This window comes from Perca flavescens, chromosome 15 (genome assembly GCF_004354835.1).
Source record: "Perca flavescens isolate YP-PL-M2 chromosome 15, PFLA_1.0, whole genome shotgun sequence".
NCBI lineage: Eukaryota > Metazoa > Chordata > Actinopteri > Perciformes > Percidae > Perca > Perca flavescens.
The window spans coordinates 12,385,589-12,404,726 of record NC_041345.1 but is presented as its reverse complement, the minus strand read 5'-3'; the positions used below and the strand labels follow the sequence as shown (position 1 = coordinate 12,404,726).

Below are 19,138 nucleotides of genomic sequence, written 5' to 3'. Positions count from 1 at the left end.
AGCTTCCACTTAGCGAAAACGGCAGTTGTCGGGGCAAGTTTTATAGTGCCTTTGTGCCTCTTAACAGACACAAAATGCAATTATAATGTCTGTGCAACATGAACATGGCCCTTACTTGACAACAAGATGTCTATGTTTAAATTCACCTACCCTGTCTCTGTCCTGCCGGTAGCTAGCTTGCCCTGCTAGCTGCTAGCTGCCGTGTGTTCAGTCAGGCTTCTGTGATAATCATCATGCAGCAGTTCCGTGTGTATTTGTAGCTCATCCATTTTGTGTGTGATCAATCTGGTGTTGGTGAGTAGGAGGCTTGGCAGTGGCGATCTGTGTGGTAGTTCCCTTAGCCGAACTAGCTGGCCCGACCGGCATCCTTGCTTCTGCTTCCTCCCCGCCTTCGTTGCCTCCCGCTCCCCACAACAATCCACCAAGCGCCCGCTGTTCTGGCTATGTCCTCCAGAGAACAGGTCATGCCTTCGCGATGAAAATTTAAAGTTTATTCCCCCTCAAAAATAGGTAATTGAGCACTGTAGTGGTTATGACCATATCAGTGAGTATGTAACTACATGGAAACGATGATGTCTGTGGCTTGCACAGTGATGGCATTAGAGAAGGCTACCTCTAGTCTCGCGCTGAAGTCCTGTGGTAGCAGGAAAAGGTAAACGGTGTGCAGATCGCTCCGAGAAGCAACGATGCCGGTCGCTTCATACTTTTCTGTAATTGAGCTTGTTCCCTCCCACATCGGGCTATCCTCAAGTCCCCTTTGGCCATCAGGGTTTCAATTGTTTGTTTCTGCTTTGTTATCATGGTGGATTTTCTGTGTAAAATTTTATTTTAGTTCAGCATGTCTCTTATGTGTTTTACGAAGCAGCTATGACAAAGACTGTGCAATAATCAAAAGGAGACCTTGTCTTCATTTTTCTTTGCACTTGATAGATTAAACCGTGCCAGCTGAGGAAGCTTAAAGTCAAACATCCAGAGTAGGGCATTTCCTCCTTGTCATTTTAGGCCTGGGGTTCATATAAAGATGGATTTGTTCTTTTTTCTTGCCTGTTTTTTATTAAAAGGACCATGGTAAACATGGTTTGAAATCGGAGCAGCGAGCTGGCTTGTATCAGGTTAGCTGTGCTAGTCATCGACATACGGTAGTACTGTTTTCTTTGGAGTGTCACAACATAAAGAGGCCTGGGAGCAAGAGCCAGTAAAATGGGGTTGTGGGTGGAATATAATTTGGATGGAGAATAATGGAGGGGAAATGTTTTAGTTGGGGTTGAAATGGAGACTGAAAAATTCAGGGATGGAGGGTGATGAGCATGAGACGGGTGTTTTTAACTGTGCAGAGGTAGCTATTACTGCATGCCCGTTTTCCATACAGATCTGGACATTGGAGAACAGCGGGGATCTCTGTGTCTCTCCCTCATACTCTATAAACCTGAATTATGATAATGAGTTTAATTGGGCCTTTTAAGCCAGCTGCAATCAGTGAACTTTACAACTGGGCACGATTGCAACCAGCTTGCCGTGTAAATGCTTGAGTCGTCGTGATAATTATACATTCTCCTCCACTTTAGCAGCTATATACACAGATTCACCACACTCACAATGAACACGGCAAAGTTTTGATGATGCATGCCTGTAAAGTTTGTAATTGTGTCATAAACATGACAGTGCAAGGGGTCAGTTGGTCCGAATTCAGCGTGACGAAACTTGAATCTCAGAGAAAGTTGTGGCCTTAAATTGTCCTCAGTCACTACCAATGTTCTGCTCTTCTCCTCGAGCACATGGACACATACAAGATGACATGTGTAGGCATATACACACATGCATCTTTTATTACTCCTCATCATAGCTGCTCAGTTTTTTTTCTGGCATGAGGCTGATTAAAACTGATCGCTGTGAGCCGGTGTGCCAACCAGTATCCATCCTGCCGATTGGAGGGGACATAAGCCCGTCCCCGGAGAGCCGACCCTACTGTTTTCCCAACCCGGTCACGGGTTACACAAAGAACTCACCCTCTGAGGCAAGAACTGCTGACAGACTGTGCTGTTGGCCGAAAGAGAGAAGTTTTGTGGTTTATGCATGGGAGTGCCCCAGGTGTGATGCACATACTCGCACCCTCTCCACAATCTATTCCTGTGTGTTTTCCTACCAGGGTTGTGCCTGGGAGCAGGGCCCAGTCATTGGGTGTAATTGAGCCAAACTCCCTTTAATCAGATGAATCGAGAAGAGGCCTATGCCCCAGAAGGGAATCAGTCTTTTTACTGAACAGTCCCCCCTTTCTCCCACCTTGGCCCAAGCACTCTAAAATCAGTCCCAGATGAAGGCTTTCCTGTGGGGATTAGGTGCAGCTGCAGCACCACTAACCAAACCAGACCAAAAAAATGCCACAGAATGTTTGAACGATCGTTTGACCTTGCTTTTTTTTTTCTCCAAGTTAACTTTCTAATAGCGAATGGAGCTTTGTTGTTTGGGAATAGCCCGGAAAGTCATGTTTAAGGTGGAGGGAAAGGCTAAACTACAGTATTCAGGTGATCCTCAGGCTCAAGTTGACAGGTCAGCTGCTGCACCCCCTCTCCAGGATGGCCTTGGGGGGAGGGTATAGGGTAAAGATGTGACCGCACACACTCTGTTCAAGAACCTGAACTCTGTGCCCTGACAGTTGAAACACGGTGTCTTGAATCTGTTAGTCATTTGGGGTTTCACTTTTGTGATTCAGTGGAGCAGGAGTTTGACCAGGAAAAGAGGATGAAAAAGGAGGAGGAGGGAGCTCTGAAATCCCCTCCTATTTTTTCAAATAATTTCTTTTAAAATATCGTCTCTCTATGAGCTTTGATGAGCTTTTCATGGAAGCTCATGTGGCAACTTCTATTATTCCGTAACACCTTATTGAAGAAGTCATCCGTTCCTCTTTCATGCCCTGTGATCATCTAAAACAGCAAATGTCCTTTTATTCCTGGGCCCTACGAACCTGTCAAGAATACAGCTGCTATCCTTCAGTGAATCCCTTTTTTATATCCTTATCTGGGCATCTATTAGACCCTCTGTCTGTTACCATTTGTCCCCCCCCGCTCCTTTGTTCCTCACTCTTTTTTCTCTCTGTCCTGCACAGACGAAATGGAAGAAGGGAGCTGAGTTTTTGAAGGTGCTGGTGTCTGGGATTCTAATTAAGTGTTGTTGGGTTTTTTGTTTTTAGAGCACAGCCTAATGGTTCCTCTCAGAACTGGTAAAAAACACATGGAACTATGTGGAGCGTTTGGCAGGGGATATTTAATATAATTCACAGAGGGTTTTGATTTCATCCCGCAGGTATGTGCTCAGCACTCCAGGGATCAGAAGGACCCTTTTGTGTGAACTCGCCACAGAAGGGAAAATAGAAAAAATTCTCCCCCTCCCACCTTCAGCTACCTCCTTCCTTACTACCTCCCCCTAGTCTTTTCCCATTCACCTTTGTTTTCTTTTATGGTTTTGATTATAATTTCATGCAGACTAAACTGGAGATGATTCGTTGAGGGACGCTGCTCTGCATTACGTGGCAGTTGAGCAAGTCTTAATGCTGTTAAGGTAATTGCACAAATGACTCAAAACTGGATGGCTTTTTCTGGATCCTCGCTCTGTCTTAACAGTTTGAGACAGTGTCAGACTTTACTTTCCATCCTTTACAAAAACAGCAGCCAAGTTGCACTTGCAGCTGCAGATATAGCTTTTCTTCAACATCTGGAAAAATGGCTCCCCCCCCCCCTTATTAAAAATGCATTGGCAAATAACATTTGGGATCTTTGCCCTCCTAAAAGCCTTCACAGTACTCTGGGCCATCCCAAGTCCATTTCAGCACTTTTTCCCCTTCTCTGTGGGGTAGATAATATCCAGTCACTGAGCATCTGATAGAGATGTGAAGAAGGATGGGTTGGCAGAAGACGCAGGGCCAAAGTGGAAACAGCACAGGCCATTATTCACAATACACGGATACAATGCTAGGTGATAATTAAACACACTGCAATTAAGTATTAATGTAATGGACTGCTATTTTTGAAGTGAGCTACAATGGCAGGTTGAAGGAGATCTTCCAAACTAGGAGTAGCTTGTGTAAAAAAAATCCACAAGGTTGCCTTAATGCCCTATTTGTTATAGAATTGTCTTTAGTATCTCTACTGTTTTTTAAGCCTTCTGGTATCTCCATTTCATCTTTTTGCTTTTAATTTCCCTTATATGTACTTATTTTGTATATAATTTGTCTGCTATGTCTTCCTTTCTGTCTGTTTTATGTGTTCTTATACTGTATACCCGCCTCTTCTTCCTCCTTCACTCTCTTTCAACACATGCATGTGTTTTATAAGACTCATGATTGTCCCTTTCATGAGAATCAGGAACCGTGGCACGGCAGAGCTCCCGTTTTTAAATCATGCCTCGCTTCTAGACGCCAGTCACCTCCTGGATGCCTGCCACCTCTCTCTGCTGTGGTAGAAAGAGCAATTTGAGCAATGGAGAGAAGTGTGTTTCCCATTAGTAGATGGTTTCCTCTGCCCTCCACCCCGCCCACCTCCGCCCTGCAGCCTGGCCTCCACTGCTGCCTCTGGGACTGCGGCAGATTGGCAGCTTGTCACTGCTCACCTCATAGTCTTACAAAGAATAATAAAGGTACAAAGGGAGTGATCGAGAGACTGTGTTCTTGATGCACACAGACAAGCGGGAGTTGCTTGTGTTCACATAATTCATATGTACGGAGATAGATAGACCCTCCTTAATTACACAGTCCGAGATAAAACCGAGATTAAACTTGTGGTACTTCTAACATGTCAACATGGAAGTCCATTTTATCAAAAGTGGTTGGAGCCTCTAATGCAATCCATTTGTATTTGACGCATTTTATGTTGTGTTGGCTCTGTACTGTACTGTGATGTGGATCAAAACAATAAAGTGCTGACTTTGCTGTCAAAAAGAACTGCCCGTTCTTATACGTAATCCCTCAATTTTAGTAGGCCAAACATCATTGAAATATATCCCTTTTTGTGTTGGCTTTAGGATCATTGTCCTTCTGCATGATGACACATATTGTCCAATGAGTTTTGATGCATTCACTAACATCTAGCAGGCTAGTCGTTTCTGCATTCTCCTGTCAGAAGTGACCAATGTAAAACCACCTCCCCCATGTTTGACAGATAAGGTGTTATTTGTTGTATCTTAAAATGTTCATTTTTTTCCTCCATGCTTTAATCATTCGATCACTCTGGTACTGTACATATTGATATTTGCCTCTTCTGTCCATAACACTTTGCTCCAGAACGCTATAGATTTCTTACTGTACTTGTGCAAACTGTAACCTGCCCTGTCTGTCCTTGATACTTAACTAGGGATTTGCATATTGTGGAAAACTCTGTGGTTATGCTTTCTTGAGTATACTTTTTAAAATATCTATGCCTACATTCTGGAAAGTGTTGATTGGTTGGACAGTTGTAAATGGTCTTTTACAATTACTCTTTATTCTTCTTCTTCTTCTTCTGTTGTTATCCAAATGTACCAGTAAGTTAATATCGACACACCTAATTGTGATTTTTCAGCCACATGATGGTTTATTTGTTCCTCATTTTGTGCATGAATCAATGATGAAATGAAATGCACCTCCTTAAGAAACATTTGAGCAGCCAATTATCCCATTCTGTTTGGTTTTTGGCACTTGAACACCATAATCATCATTTCATTTTAAATTCTGCCAAAAAAAACAAATGGTGTCACTGCCGATACTGATGCCAAATCTAATCTCATAATATCTCAGCCAATGACTTTTCACATTTGTAAATGGTCTGTCTAACATCAGCATAGCACACCCATCCACATCTGGCACAAAAGCAAATCCAGCCCAGCTTTCCTTCTTTAAAGTGAGTTTGAGTGAGCAGACTTTTCCTATTGTTTCATAGAGAGAGCTGCTAGGTGGATTGTCTGCTTATTGTATTGTCTTTTATGATCATGTTTCCGTGATAGAAATCAATGATCCTGGGCCCCTCATTGGCCCTGCATTGGCCGCTGTCTGAAAAGGAAACTCGTGAAAACAGAAGGGAAGTGTTTATCAAAGAGGTTCCCTGATTGGTTGGTGGAAGGTGGGCCACATGTGCTCCTGGCTGATGTCACTTCCCATTTGGGCTGTATATGTCTGCCCACACTGTGGAAACATGTCAGTGAGGCAGAAGTAATATGCCACGCTTAGTTTAATGGGGAAAGGTGCTGAGGCATGCCGCTGCTCTGTGTGTGTGTGTGTGTGTGTGTGTGTGTGTGTGTGTGTGTGTGTGTGTGTGTGTGTGTGTGTGTGTGTGTGTGTGTGTGTGTGTGTGTGTGTGTGTGTGTGTGTGTGTGTGTGTGTGTGTGTGTGTGTGTGTGTGTGTGTGTGTGTGTGTGTGTGTGTGTGTGTGTGTGTACAAGTTTTCTCATTACATAACTGGTCATATGACCCGGATGCTCTAATGCCTCGCTGTGTTCCAATCGTGTCAACACATGGGTTAGTGTGTTGTACTTACATGTACTAGATTTGTTTATGTTCATGTGTGTATATGCACACACACATTGCTTAAGTGTGTGGACAAAACAGAGGAAAATAGCAGAGAAAGGACTGAACAGCATCACTGCCTGTCAAATTTCTCTTGTCTCCATGGCAATGTTGTGACAACAAAAGCTGCTCTGAACCTGCACAGCCTCCTTGTTATTGTGCCAAAGGTTGTGTGTGCATCTGTCTGAGTGCACTTGGCCTAAGCAGATTAAAAAAAATGTCATCAAAATGTAATTGGTGGGAGAGTTGAGGAGGTGATGGTGGCCAGGAAATAATTTCTCCATTGTGAAATTAGTTGCAGTGGGGAAAAAATAAGAAAAGATGAAGGATCCTTAGTCTGTGTGCTCTTGAAGAATCCTCTGGACTTTCCTACTCAAACATCAACTGAATCTCCTCCGTTTGAAGCCAGCTAACATTATATCAGCAAGGTCAATTAGTCAGTCAGCTATTGTATGAAAGCTTCATGCGAGGCTGCGGTGGCAGGGGCTTGAAGAGTTGGGTACAAGTGGGAGTCTTGTAAGAGTTGGGAGTGTAAGCCCTCTATTGTGCCTTTGCCGTCCTTTGTCTAATACTTTTTTCCTCTGGCCACAAAAGATGAGGAAGGCAGACCTCATCATAATTGTTGATTTAGGAACTGTTTTAAAGGGACAGTTCACCTTAAAACCAAAAATACATATTTATTTTACCTTTAGCACTATTCATCAATCTAGATGCCAGAACTTTCTTAAATTAAATGAAGAAAAAACGGAGGTGGTTGTTTTTGGAGCAAAAGAGGAACGATTGAAAGTCAGCGCTCAGCTTCAAACGACAATGTTAAAAACAACCGACAAAGCAAGAAATCTTGGTGTAGTCATGGACTCAGACCTAAATTTTAAAAGCCACATTAACATAATTAAAAAATCAGCCTATTATCACCTTAAAAATATATCAAGGGTTAAAGGGCTTATGTCTCAGCAGGATCTGGAAAAACTTGTCCATGCTTTTATCTTCAGTAGACTTGACTTCTGTAACAGTGTCTTTACAGGTCTCCCTAAAAAATCAATCAGACAACTGCAGCTGATTCAAAACGCTGCTGCTCGAGTCCTCACTAAAACCAAGAAAGTGGATCACATCACTCCAGTACTGAAGTCTCTACACTGGCTTCCAGTGCCTTTATTTTCCACCTTAATTGTGAATCAAAACAGTTATCAACATAAAAAATATTCTGGTAACACTGCTCACTCAGAGTAACATTAATAAAACTGATTGTGCTTTTGGATAGGGGTGCGCCAGTCAGATACTCAGGATTGGTTTCAATCCGAATTTGGCCAAAAAAAGAGAAACCTTTTTGCCACAACATGAACATGTTATAAATAATAAATAAACAAATGACATTGTGTACAGGCTAATATTGAACCAAATAAAATGCAAAGGAATGTAAACAACGAAGACTTTTTAATGCAAACTGCATAATGACACAAACCTTTAACAATAAACTTGGTGACTGCCCGGCTGTCAACATTGAACTAATGGAGAACTAACTTAAGTGCAAAGGAATGGAATTGAATTGCCTTGTTGCTGAAAGGTGCTGTAGAAGTAAAGTTGCCTTACCTTACAACCTCAGCCTGTCAGTCAGTCACCAGGGCATAGAAACCACTGTTGTGCCTGCTTGTCTCACAGGAAGTGTAACGTCAACAGCGCCGCGACCGCTTTCACCTCTCCATTAATATCATATTGCAGCAAATGCTGTTTTGAAAACATTTAACCACACTTGAAACCACTTTATCGGCATTGCCGTGACTCACTGACTTCAACAAAACAGAGAGGACCGATATCTCCAACCTTGGAAACTCGCACCAAATTGATAAATAGCACTAACAGGTAAGATTAAAAATATGTATTTTTGGGTGAACTGTCCCTTCAAGTTTAAGGCATTCCTGGTACACTACAAGACTCATTTAGCATGTTAATCTTCCATTTCAATTTAGTAGCGGTTGAATTGTGATGTCAGAACGAAAATGGACCTGCCAGTGTTGCTGCAACCACTAGTGTAGGAAAAGAGACCTACATGGATGATTGTAAAGTGGTGCTTTGCTGTGGTGTTTGCTGTCTTCCATAAAGTCTGTGGATTTTCTCACCCATAGCACCCATTGCGAAAGTCACCTGAAAGTGGTTCCTGTCCTGGTCCATTATCCATTAAAATGTGTGTGGGGGACACAGGGACGGATTTGGTAATGCCATTAACACCAACATAGGGGCTCTCTTCCAATGCATGTTCTGTTTGTGTGTTGAGGGCATATGGGGCACAGGTGTCTCTCACACAGCTGCCCAACCATGGAGCTGGAGAGGCTGCATTCCTACCAGCAAGCTGGATAGGTCAGTCACACGTACACACACACACACACACACACACACACACACACACACACACACACACACACACACACACAAATGCATTCTCATAGTATATGCCACGCTGATATACACACATACATGCCTGGACGGGTCTGCCATTTCTTTACCTTTTTCAGCACAAGTAGACCATCGCCAAACAGTATTCATCATCACTCAGCTGGGGACAGGTGGAGTGACATAGACTTAATCATCCGTGTCTTTATTTAGCCATGCGCATAGGTGATACTTTAACAAGATAGTACACTTTAAAACAAATAGTGTGAATTCTACCTTTTTTATTCAGTTGCTCTTTATTCAGTTTAGTTTAAATAAGCCACCACAATCTCAGTGTAGTGATTGATTACAATGTCTTGTCTTCTATAAGAAAATGTATATCTCTATCAGCTTTCTTTCTTTTACTTTTTTCTTTTCCTTCCAAACCAGTAAGTAGGAAATGTTTTGCTACTGAAAAACAGACATTGTAAAGCTGGTGTGCCTGCTCAGTTTTGTACCTACATGTTTACTGTATCCTGCTGTTTTCCCTTTCCAGTGGGTTTCTTTATAAGCCAGCTGTGTGGATTGGGTCTTGGAGTGAGAGTGAAAGGGCAACTCCTTCACAAAGCACCTTAGAAAAACATGTTTGACCAAAAGACCAGCCTGGAGAAAGCGGGAGGCCCAGTTGCAAGAAAATATTTAAGGGACCACTTGTTCCTTAGAGGCCAAAGGGACAAAGGTGGGGAGCTGCTGGGTCTTTCACTCTGACCTGCCTGGGTGGTGTTCTAGAGGGGCAATCCTTTCATTAGCACTGGACTGAAAAAAACACACGGTTGATGGACGAATTGTGATAGAATTTCATACACACGTGTGCTGGTGAGGTGGCCTGTATTATTCTTAACTGTTCTCCACACATCCTGGCCATCATGGTGCTTCCACGGTCCACTGCTGCTGTGAAGCTGTGGGGACTCACAGCTGTAAGCTGGTAGGCTGCGCACTGTCTCCGCGGTCAGCTACAAGCAAACTACTGTGCAAACTAACACACACACATAAACACACACAGCGTTTTTGGTCATTTGAGTCTTCTCAACTTCAACACCAGTCTTTTGTCAACAGATGTCTTTACACTTTGAACTTTAAGAGGTGCCCATCTAACCTGGTCCAACCATCTGGCCTTGAGAAATGTCGCTCTGCTGCTCTGTTTAGTGTTGGTTAGAGGAAGAGGTCGTGTCTCCACAATGTTTTCTTGAGCAGTATTTGTCTTTGTCCTGTGATAGTGTTGGTCTTTAGGTTTTTATTTTTCACTCCCAGCTTTCTTTTCTCAGAGAAAAACTTTGAATTTTTGAATGCTGTCATTGTCTTTCTCATAAGATATGGCAACATCAAGAGACTGACTGGAGATAACATTAGCAGGCAAAGCCGTGGTGATTTTGCCGTGACGGAGAACACAGATGATCTGGCCTTTTATTCTTTTTTATTCTATTCACTTTTACCTGCAATGCTCACATACCCTGTTCACAAAGCCTTTATGTCTTACATTCCTCCTTTCCCCAGCCTATATGCCATGCTATGCCCATTCCACCTTTGCTGTTATACTACTTCTTTCCTCTCTTCCTCTTTCTGTGTTTTGACCGTAATGAAGATGGGGGATGCGAGACGTTGAAACTAGAGTGGAACCACTTCTTGCCAACCGCAAACTGCAAAAACCAAGATTGCTAAAAGACACAAGGTCTTTGAAAAACACACACAAGCATCTCCCAACCTAAAATCCACAGTGATTGGATTAGGTCCCATAAAAATAGATGGAAAGGATGCTTAGAGAGACCAAAAGATAGACAGACAGACAGACAGACAGACAGACAGACAGACAGACAGACAGACCGACAAAGACGGGGACAGAATGAAAGAGAGACGGACAGAAATGAGAAGAGGAAGAAAAACTGTGTTGGCTGGTTGGATGGAGTTGGCACTACATGCTCTGCTCCTGACCTTTAGTGGGTTTGTGTAAATTATATCCCTTTCGAGGGAAAATATGTGGTGGTTGAACTGGAGAGACCACCCCTCCCCCGTTGTTTACTCTTTATCAGGAGTGCTCCATCCATCTTTCAGACCCCCTTCAGTGTCTTCATGTCTTCCTCCTTATCTTGCTTTCGATATTCATTCCTTTGTTTTATGAAGTTGTTTCCCTCTTTGGTCATGCCATAATAACTTCAGTCCTATTTTGGCCATTCATCACCTCTCCCCCTCTTTATATCAGTCTCCCCCCAATCCCTCCCCCCCACACGGTTATGCTATTTTCTGCTGTGTATGGAGGATACATTTAGCTTGTGGTCGGTTGGGAAGTGATGGCTACATTAGTGGGGAGGGGGGGTCTGGTGAATTGCTACCTTCTCTTAGCCACAGTGGGCTCCGAGCTGGCTGATGCAGACTTTCCACTGGGGTGAACCCATCGACTGCCTACCGGGGTGCTCTGCTCAGCCGCCATGCCCACACCCCCAGGCCACAACCTAGGCTGGCAGGCACCCACACAGGCACGCGGCGTCAGCCTGCCCAGCGGGTGTCCCTGTTTATGTTTGTCTTATGCGGTGGCTAGTTTCTCACTGTGTTGTTGTGACCATAGCACCACCCATCTCTGGCACACCACCCTCTCTCTCCAAGAAATGCCTTCTCCGACCCTGGCCAACCCGGACAGCTGTGGGCTGTTAGTGGCCGTTGGCGTCCGTCACTGCAACTGGACTGGACAGAGGTTGGCTGTGGCTGTGCATTCACATACTCAGGCAGTGAAGAACTTAGGCCATACTTAAAGGACCTTACTGGTGGTTTTGCATGTTTTAGCTCATGAAATACAAATTGTGTACTTTAAATTGCTGCCTGTCATTTACCAAAACATACCATTGACTTGATCCTTGCAGCATGAAAATCAACTCGCATAGACTTGCGTCAGATAGATCATATTTTGCACTGACCATTTAGTCCACTTACTTTTTATGCAAAATATGTATTATTGTTGATTAGCAATGCAGCAGCAAACCGGTATACTTCTGAAAAAGTCGTTGTTGGTTGTGCAATCAAAGAAGTTGAGGCGTCAGAGATATGAGTCGGTTATCTAAAAGCATTCGATTCATGAGCTGAGTTGTGGGGAAGATAAACAAAAAGCAAACATGCATCGTTATTTTAGTTTATTTTACATTATATTAAGGACAAAATTCAATTACAAGAATTGCACTATAAAGTCCAATACTTATTCACATTGTGGTCCATTGTACATTTTGTGAAAATAATTTAAAAAAAAACAGTTGCTACTTGATTTTTTTTCTATATTCTTATTTTGACATATGTTGAACTTTCAGTGTTTTGTAATCTTCATCTACCTTTTTTATATATATAAATACTGTTTATTTCAAACATTTTGGAAAGCAAATTGAGAGTTTGCATAAGCTGACCTGTAAAATGTACTTGTAAATAGGTTTGTATCACTGTTGACTTCAGATCTATAAAGGGGCGTCTGTGTGTCTCTTTGTCCCTGTTTAGCCCCAACTGCTCATGATATGTAAACGAGCACCCTAATTACCAGACAACAGTCTGTAAAAAGCTTGATCCTGGTCTGCAACCAATTACCAGCTCACTACTAATCAGCACCCAGACACTTGTGACTGTCCAGACCCTCCCCACGAGCAGGATTAGCAGAGCAACGTTTTGCGTGTTATGACTCCCTCTGAAACACACCCCTCCCTCGGAGTGTTATTCGCTGTTCGAAACAAACAGGTGTTTGTTGGCCCGAAGTTGATGACCCATGTAGAGTTAGACTTCACATGCAGGGGTCTGAGGTCAGGTGGCCTCAGCCCTGTGGCAGCAGGATGTTTGAGACGGCCATTATCTGCCAGTGAACACTGCATGTGGATGTGTTTTTGGGGGAAATGGAATTAGATTGACTGATGTGAATTACTGAAGTCAACCCTTGTGCCAGAACACATTAGGACGACACACTCTGTACACATAGTTCAAGGCAATCATTTAACACGTCTTTTAACTGGTTATTCCCTTACATGATCCTTTCGATGCTTTTTGTGATATTATTCCAATTTTTGTCCATGAAAACAATGCAGCTTACAAAACTTAATTGTAGCATCTAATCCACTACGACATGTGGGGAGGGGTTCCCATCCTGTTAGAGATGTACATAAATCATGCTGTCTACCACAGAGACACCATGAGCACATACTGTGTTAAAAAGGATTACAGGCACATTATCCGTGCCTGTCGCCACCCTCCATTTAGGTATACCTATTTGTATTGGTGATGGTAGAGCTAATATGAGTGGAATGTTTCTTTTCTCTCCACTTGCCCGTACCCGTAATATGCCCACCCACGTTACAGCATAGCTCAACTCAGTTTGAGATTAGGCAGGAGCTCCAGCCACAAACCACGTGGAATCTGCAGATGTGTATACACAGTGCAGCCATGATGCAAGTAGAGTTTGAAAGTTAGCGCAGGATGTGTACACAGCAGAGTTTGATGAATGTCTTCTGGTGTCTTAAGGGGGGTGGACATGTATTGGGGGAGGCCTGAATGCTTGGCCCTGAGGCCTCGACTGGCTTTCTCCCCATCAGTGTGCTACTCTTAAGTTATGCAGGTCACGCTTCTGCTGTTTTGTTTGTGATGCAGGTTTTTGTTGTTGTTGCTGTACATCTGTAGGAAGAGAGAGGTAATAGTGGACGAGGGTTTTCAAGTTAAACCAGACACAATGTCCAGTGATCTTTTGCCTCCTGTTGAAAGAAGTAGGGCAGAAGCGCATGAAAGATTGTTTTCTGTCTTAATATAGCTGTTTAGATGAGGGATTTGGGTCATAATTTTGGCTCGGTTTATGTCAAATAGTTCCAGTACATGATGCAGATGCCTCGTGTGGCTCTTATTAAAATATTTACATCATGATGTATAAGCTGTAATTGCAACTATAGTTTTTTTTTTTTTTTTTTTTTTTTTTAATGGCATTGTGGACATGTTTTTTATATATAGCCACAACAGCAGGGAGCAGCTGCGGTTAAATAATATACTGTAAATAAAGCCTTAATAGCATGCTGGACTTAGCATCTGCTTACCTGACCTGAACTCTGTACTGCATTCCTTTTACAGCATATCACAAACAACCATAGATCCCTATGTTTAACCTTATAAGTGTAAGTCTTTGTGTGTGTATACCTTATGTTTCTTCTGCCGGAGGTGAGATGAAATAAATCTCTGAGTACCGGGAGACTCTGCCAAGCAGGCTGTGTCAAGATGATCTCCTCCTGCTGATGCCCCCCACCTTCATGTGGATGCACGTGTGGCCCATTGCAGAGACTCATGAGACTTACAGTGACTATTAGATCATAAACCCCATGGACATTTTAATGCGTCGCTGTGTCCAGTCACAGGAGGTCGATGGGGGTTCGCCCTTTGTTTCATCTCTCAAACATGCACACACGATTCATCAGACCGAGATGTTTTGATGTTGCAATCTTTTGCCTCCTCAATCAAGTTACAGTACATGCAGTACAGCAGTTGTGATGTGTATGTGATAAAAGATGCATTGAAATAACCGACATAACTGTAACCAGAGGATTATTTATAGGCAACCTAGAAATTATGACAGCTGCCCGTTACTGACACTTGTCTTGTGTTCCTCTTTCTTTTGTCTGGATTCGGTTTTGGTCGGAAGTGTTGAGGTTTTAGGCCCCCGACAAACAAGAAAGCATTGTATGAAACCCGAGGCTTGCCAGACGCTAGTGTGGCAACTGTAGCTGTTGGTGACAATCAGTGGAATTCACCACTGAGTTTTAAAATTGGGCTCCTCGCTTGCCTCTGATGTTTCTAACTGCTAGCCCCATGAACAGCTGGTCAGGCCTTCATCACCTTACATCACAGCTGTTTTCTTACAAAGGCCATGAGAGGCAAGCAACCTTTCTCAGGACTAGCTGACATCCTGACCTCTCTGTACTCATCCCAGAGAGACCTGGGAGTTATTGACCTCAAGGGAATTTAATTTAGAAGTTTAATTCTTCTTCTTCAATTACTGAGCATTTGCATCCAAATGGTTATATCTAGTTTAAATTCAGAAAAAGGACAGGCCAAGAAACTGTGTCCTCCTGCCAGTAAATTTAGAGAAAGCTATAAGCTATTCTTACATGTGCTAACTCTAGAATAACGGGTTCTGATTAGTTTAAACGATAGCTCCATGCTTCAGCTATTAGCTTCATTTGCCAGTCTTAGGGAGCTTATTTGGATTTGACGGACTCTTCTGGCATAGATTATGAATCAGGTTTTAACCAATATGTGCTATTATTGTCCCCCTTCCTGCACCCCTTTCACCCTCATCGGCCTCCTTTCTGTCCCCTACCCCCCACACACACACACACACACACACACACACACACACACACACACACACTTCCTTGTCAGTACATTTCCAAAGAGGGATAAGCTTTTCACTGCATGTGGCCCAGTAACAATGTCCCTCCACTTTCTTCTCCCCTGGCATGTCATCATCGCTCCACCTCTTTAATTTCATCTAATTCTTTCCATCTTCTCCTTATTTTACATCATTGGTTGGATCATTACTCTCCATTTCTGATTTCCTCATTTATATTTATTGTTGATTTGGGTCTTTCAACACATTGTGCTCATGAAGCTTGACGTTCTTTCTACTTTTATAAACCTAAGACCAGCCTGAGTCTGTTTGTGGTACTAAGTCACATTTTGCTCTGGGGTCCTCTCCCTACATCTTAATTAACTTGGGCCCAGATGACTTGTCTACCACAGACTTGTAGCTACATTAGTGCTACAAAAAAAGTAAGCAATGCAGTTATAAATTGTCATGATGGAAAAAGTGGGAGGAAAAGGCCCAAGGTGAAGATACTAAATATAATTTACAGCAGGTTCATTAAAAACGTGATAAAGAGGTCAGTAGGTATTAAGACACAAAGAAGTAATTTCACAGTTGAGAATATAACACTGCACTGTCCTCTTTACATCTGTTTATGACTTAAAGTTTTCTAAGAACAAAGTTTTCCATTTATGTTTGTATGTATAATATATATGGATTACATATTTTTCTTTAAAAAAAAAAGAAGAAAAAAGAAATATAATTTTTTTTTTTAAACTTCCCATCTCTACTTAAGAATGGCAGTAATTAGAACTGAAATGATTAGTTGATTAACCGATCAACAGAAAAAATAATCTGCAACTTTTTTGATAGTCAAGTTATTATTTCAGTAATTTTTCAAGCAAAAATAAGGAAGAAAGAAAAGACAAACATTCTCTGGTTCCAGATTCTTATATTCCTGCTTTTCTTTGTCACATATCATAGTAAACTGAATATCTTTTGAGTTTTTGACTTTTGGGTGAAGACAAGATGTGAAGACATCACCTTGGGATCTGGGAACTTGTGTTTTTTTACATTTCATAGACTAAATGATTAATCGATTATTTGGAGAAAAAAAATGTATAATGAAAATAATTATTAGTTGCAGCCTTAGTAATTATTCATAACACTGGTAAAATTATTCACAGTCTATTGTAGTTATTGGAAAATAATGTTCCCCTCCACATATATTAAATTACCAGCAAGTGATGTTTTGAACGTCAAGCTCTTCTTCATTAAATTTATGTTCACAAGTTCCAAGTATATCGTCTGGATGTGCATTTTTGTAAACCTTTTTTGCATTATTGGCATAATTGAAACATTCACAGCCACTGACAAGTGAGACTGCAAGATGAAAAGAAAGGACAGACTGTAGGATAAGGTGTTCAGATCTTGAATTGTGACCGGGTTTCTCTGCAGCTGGACAGTGTTAAACTCTAAACTGATATCTTTGGAGCCTAGGATGCAGCCTCAAGAACGCAACCAGGCGCTCTGCAGTAATGGACGTTGCTTTAGGCAGTCACGTACTTTATTTTGCTTAGGCCACAGGCCGGCCCAGCATAGACGCGTGTTTACACAAATGTTTAACCCTGATTCACTAATTTCATACATTACTTACCTGCCAGCTTGCATTATCCATTTCCCGTATGACATTTTATTTCATTTATAGGATGGAACTAAATATCTGCGCCGGGTAAATCACACTGCCATTTGTTTTTATATCTAATAATCTACTAAACGGCATGTGAAATGAATTGCCTGCTGATGTATGTTGCCAAGAATTAACCAAAGTCAAATTCTTCCTTTTTGCTTTCTTTTTCCTGTTTTTCTTTCTCTCCCACTTCTCATCTTTCCCCTCGGTGCTTTTTGTCAGAGCAGCATCTGGGCCATCTGCTGGCACAGACTGGCAGCTGTATGGCATGAGAGGAACCGGTGGCACACCACCCTTCATCTGTTATTAGTGCTTCAGAAAGATTTAGAGGCAGGTAAGGTGGGATACGGGGCAGGAGAGTTGGAGCGAGTACTGTAGGGAAACAAGCAGAGGGCCAAAAACTGGAGCCAGAGAACCAGGTTCCAAAAACAAAGTGGTGGTGTGTTTTCTCTACTCAGCTCTTCTTTTCCATCTCTACTCTTTTACTCTCTGTTGCTTTTTCATAAACATGTAGCAACATCACAGAAACTGAATGCAGTTCAAGAATAAAAGTTTGAGATTTCAAATTATTATTTGTGTTGGGAGAAATTATAAAACGTTGTCATAATTTAATAAAGCAGTCAGCATTTTCTGCTGCTAGTTTTTTGTATCATGGCAGATGTAATTTCCTTGTCATCTTTTTGTAGTTTATGAAGCGTTCAATGCTTCATCTTGTGATGTTTGAGGAGTTGATTTCATGCCTCCAAGTGCTGACTGTAAATACTCTTGGCTGAGGTTGGATAGATGGTTTGAGGTTACTGGGAGGTCAGCTGTGCTGTGTGGGCAGGAGGGCTATTTGGAAGATGGAAAACGGAGAGGTAGAAAGAGACAGAAAAAGTCATTTGTGTAAAAGGGGAAACAAAACGCTACTTGCAGCCACATGGCCTTAACACATTGTCCTTGACTGCCTTCTCGCAGCCCTGAATTTGGAAACAAATTAGAAACAAAACATAGAGAGTAAGAGAGAAACCGAAAAGAGGGGAGTAACAAAAATATTTACTCAGAAGTAATTTCATGTGGAATTCTTTTGGGTTGATGATTGTAAAAAAAGGTCCCTTGAAACTACAATAGGGGCCATTGAGCAGCGCAGGCTGAGTGTGAGCGTCAAAGTTGGAACCCATCCAGAGACCAGGTTTCTCTTAAAGCCAGGGGAAGAAAGGGGGGACTGTTTTATGGAAGGAAAGGAGAGAAACACACACACACACACACACACACACACACACACACACACACATACTCTGCTCTCTCTTATTCCTATACATGAACATTTGCAGATGCCTTTCTTGAGAGAAGGACAGAAACATGCATGCATTCTTTCAACTGCAGGCATTTATTCTTATCTGACATCTAAGTATCCTATCTGTCCTTTTACCTGGTATACACATATATGCTCACAATTAAGCCTCATCTCTCTACTCTCTGTCTTACTTTTTCTTTGGTAAATGAGAGACTAAATTGGCTGAACTGCTTTTACAACTTAGAAAAATATGTGTATATTTTTCAAAAATTCAAGCTAAATGGAGGTTAAAACAGTGGAGGAAGGAGAAAGAAGTTCAAGCTTATTGACCTCCAGGGCATGCATTGTTTATCCTGTTATTTCACTAGGAAGTTTGCTCTCTCTCTGAGTAAATTGATATAATAGGGCCTCCGTGACGTGAGTGGAGCTGTTTTATGTGTTTGTGTTGTTAGCATGGGACCTTGCACAACAGCTCCCAGCTATTGGCCAGTATATACGTTTGTGTGTGTGTGTGTGTGTGTGTGTGTTACATCAATCCCCTACCCGCATCCTACCTATAAAACACATGGGTGGTCAGCCTGTTAATTGTGTGGGTTTGCAAACAATGCTCACTCATTAGCCTTAGACCAGTGAGTCATTCCAATGGTTAAATCCACTTACAACCTTAACCTGAGTGTTTTCAATCATAATCTTTATTTCCATTTGGTCTCCAGCTCACTGCTGGTAAGGAAAAATTCCAAGACCTTGTCCATTAAAAGTACACATTAAACAGTCTTTTGGTATGCTGTTGAATGTTGCAAAGAGAATTGAATACTTTTATAGAACACTAACACACTCATTATTTTTTCACCTTGTAAATCATTTAAGGGGCCTGGATGATTTAACAATTTTGACCCATGCTAGCGGCATTGCTCT

At 42.0% G+C, this 19,138-nt stretch overlaps 1 protein-coding gene across 1 annotated transcript in view; it reads left to right on the top strand.

The window, feature by feature from the left end:
- Positions 1-19,138, top strand: part of coro7 (coronin 7) — a 109,704-nt gene that overhangs the window by 34,424 nt on the left and 56,142 nt on the right. The gene's annotated exons all lie outside the window — the stretch shown is intronic.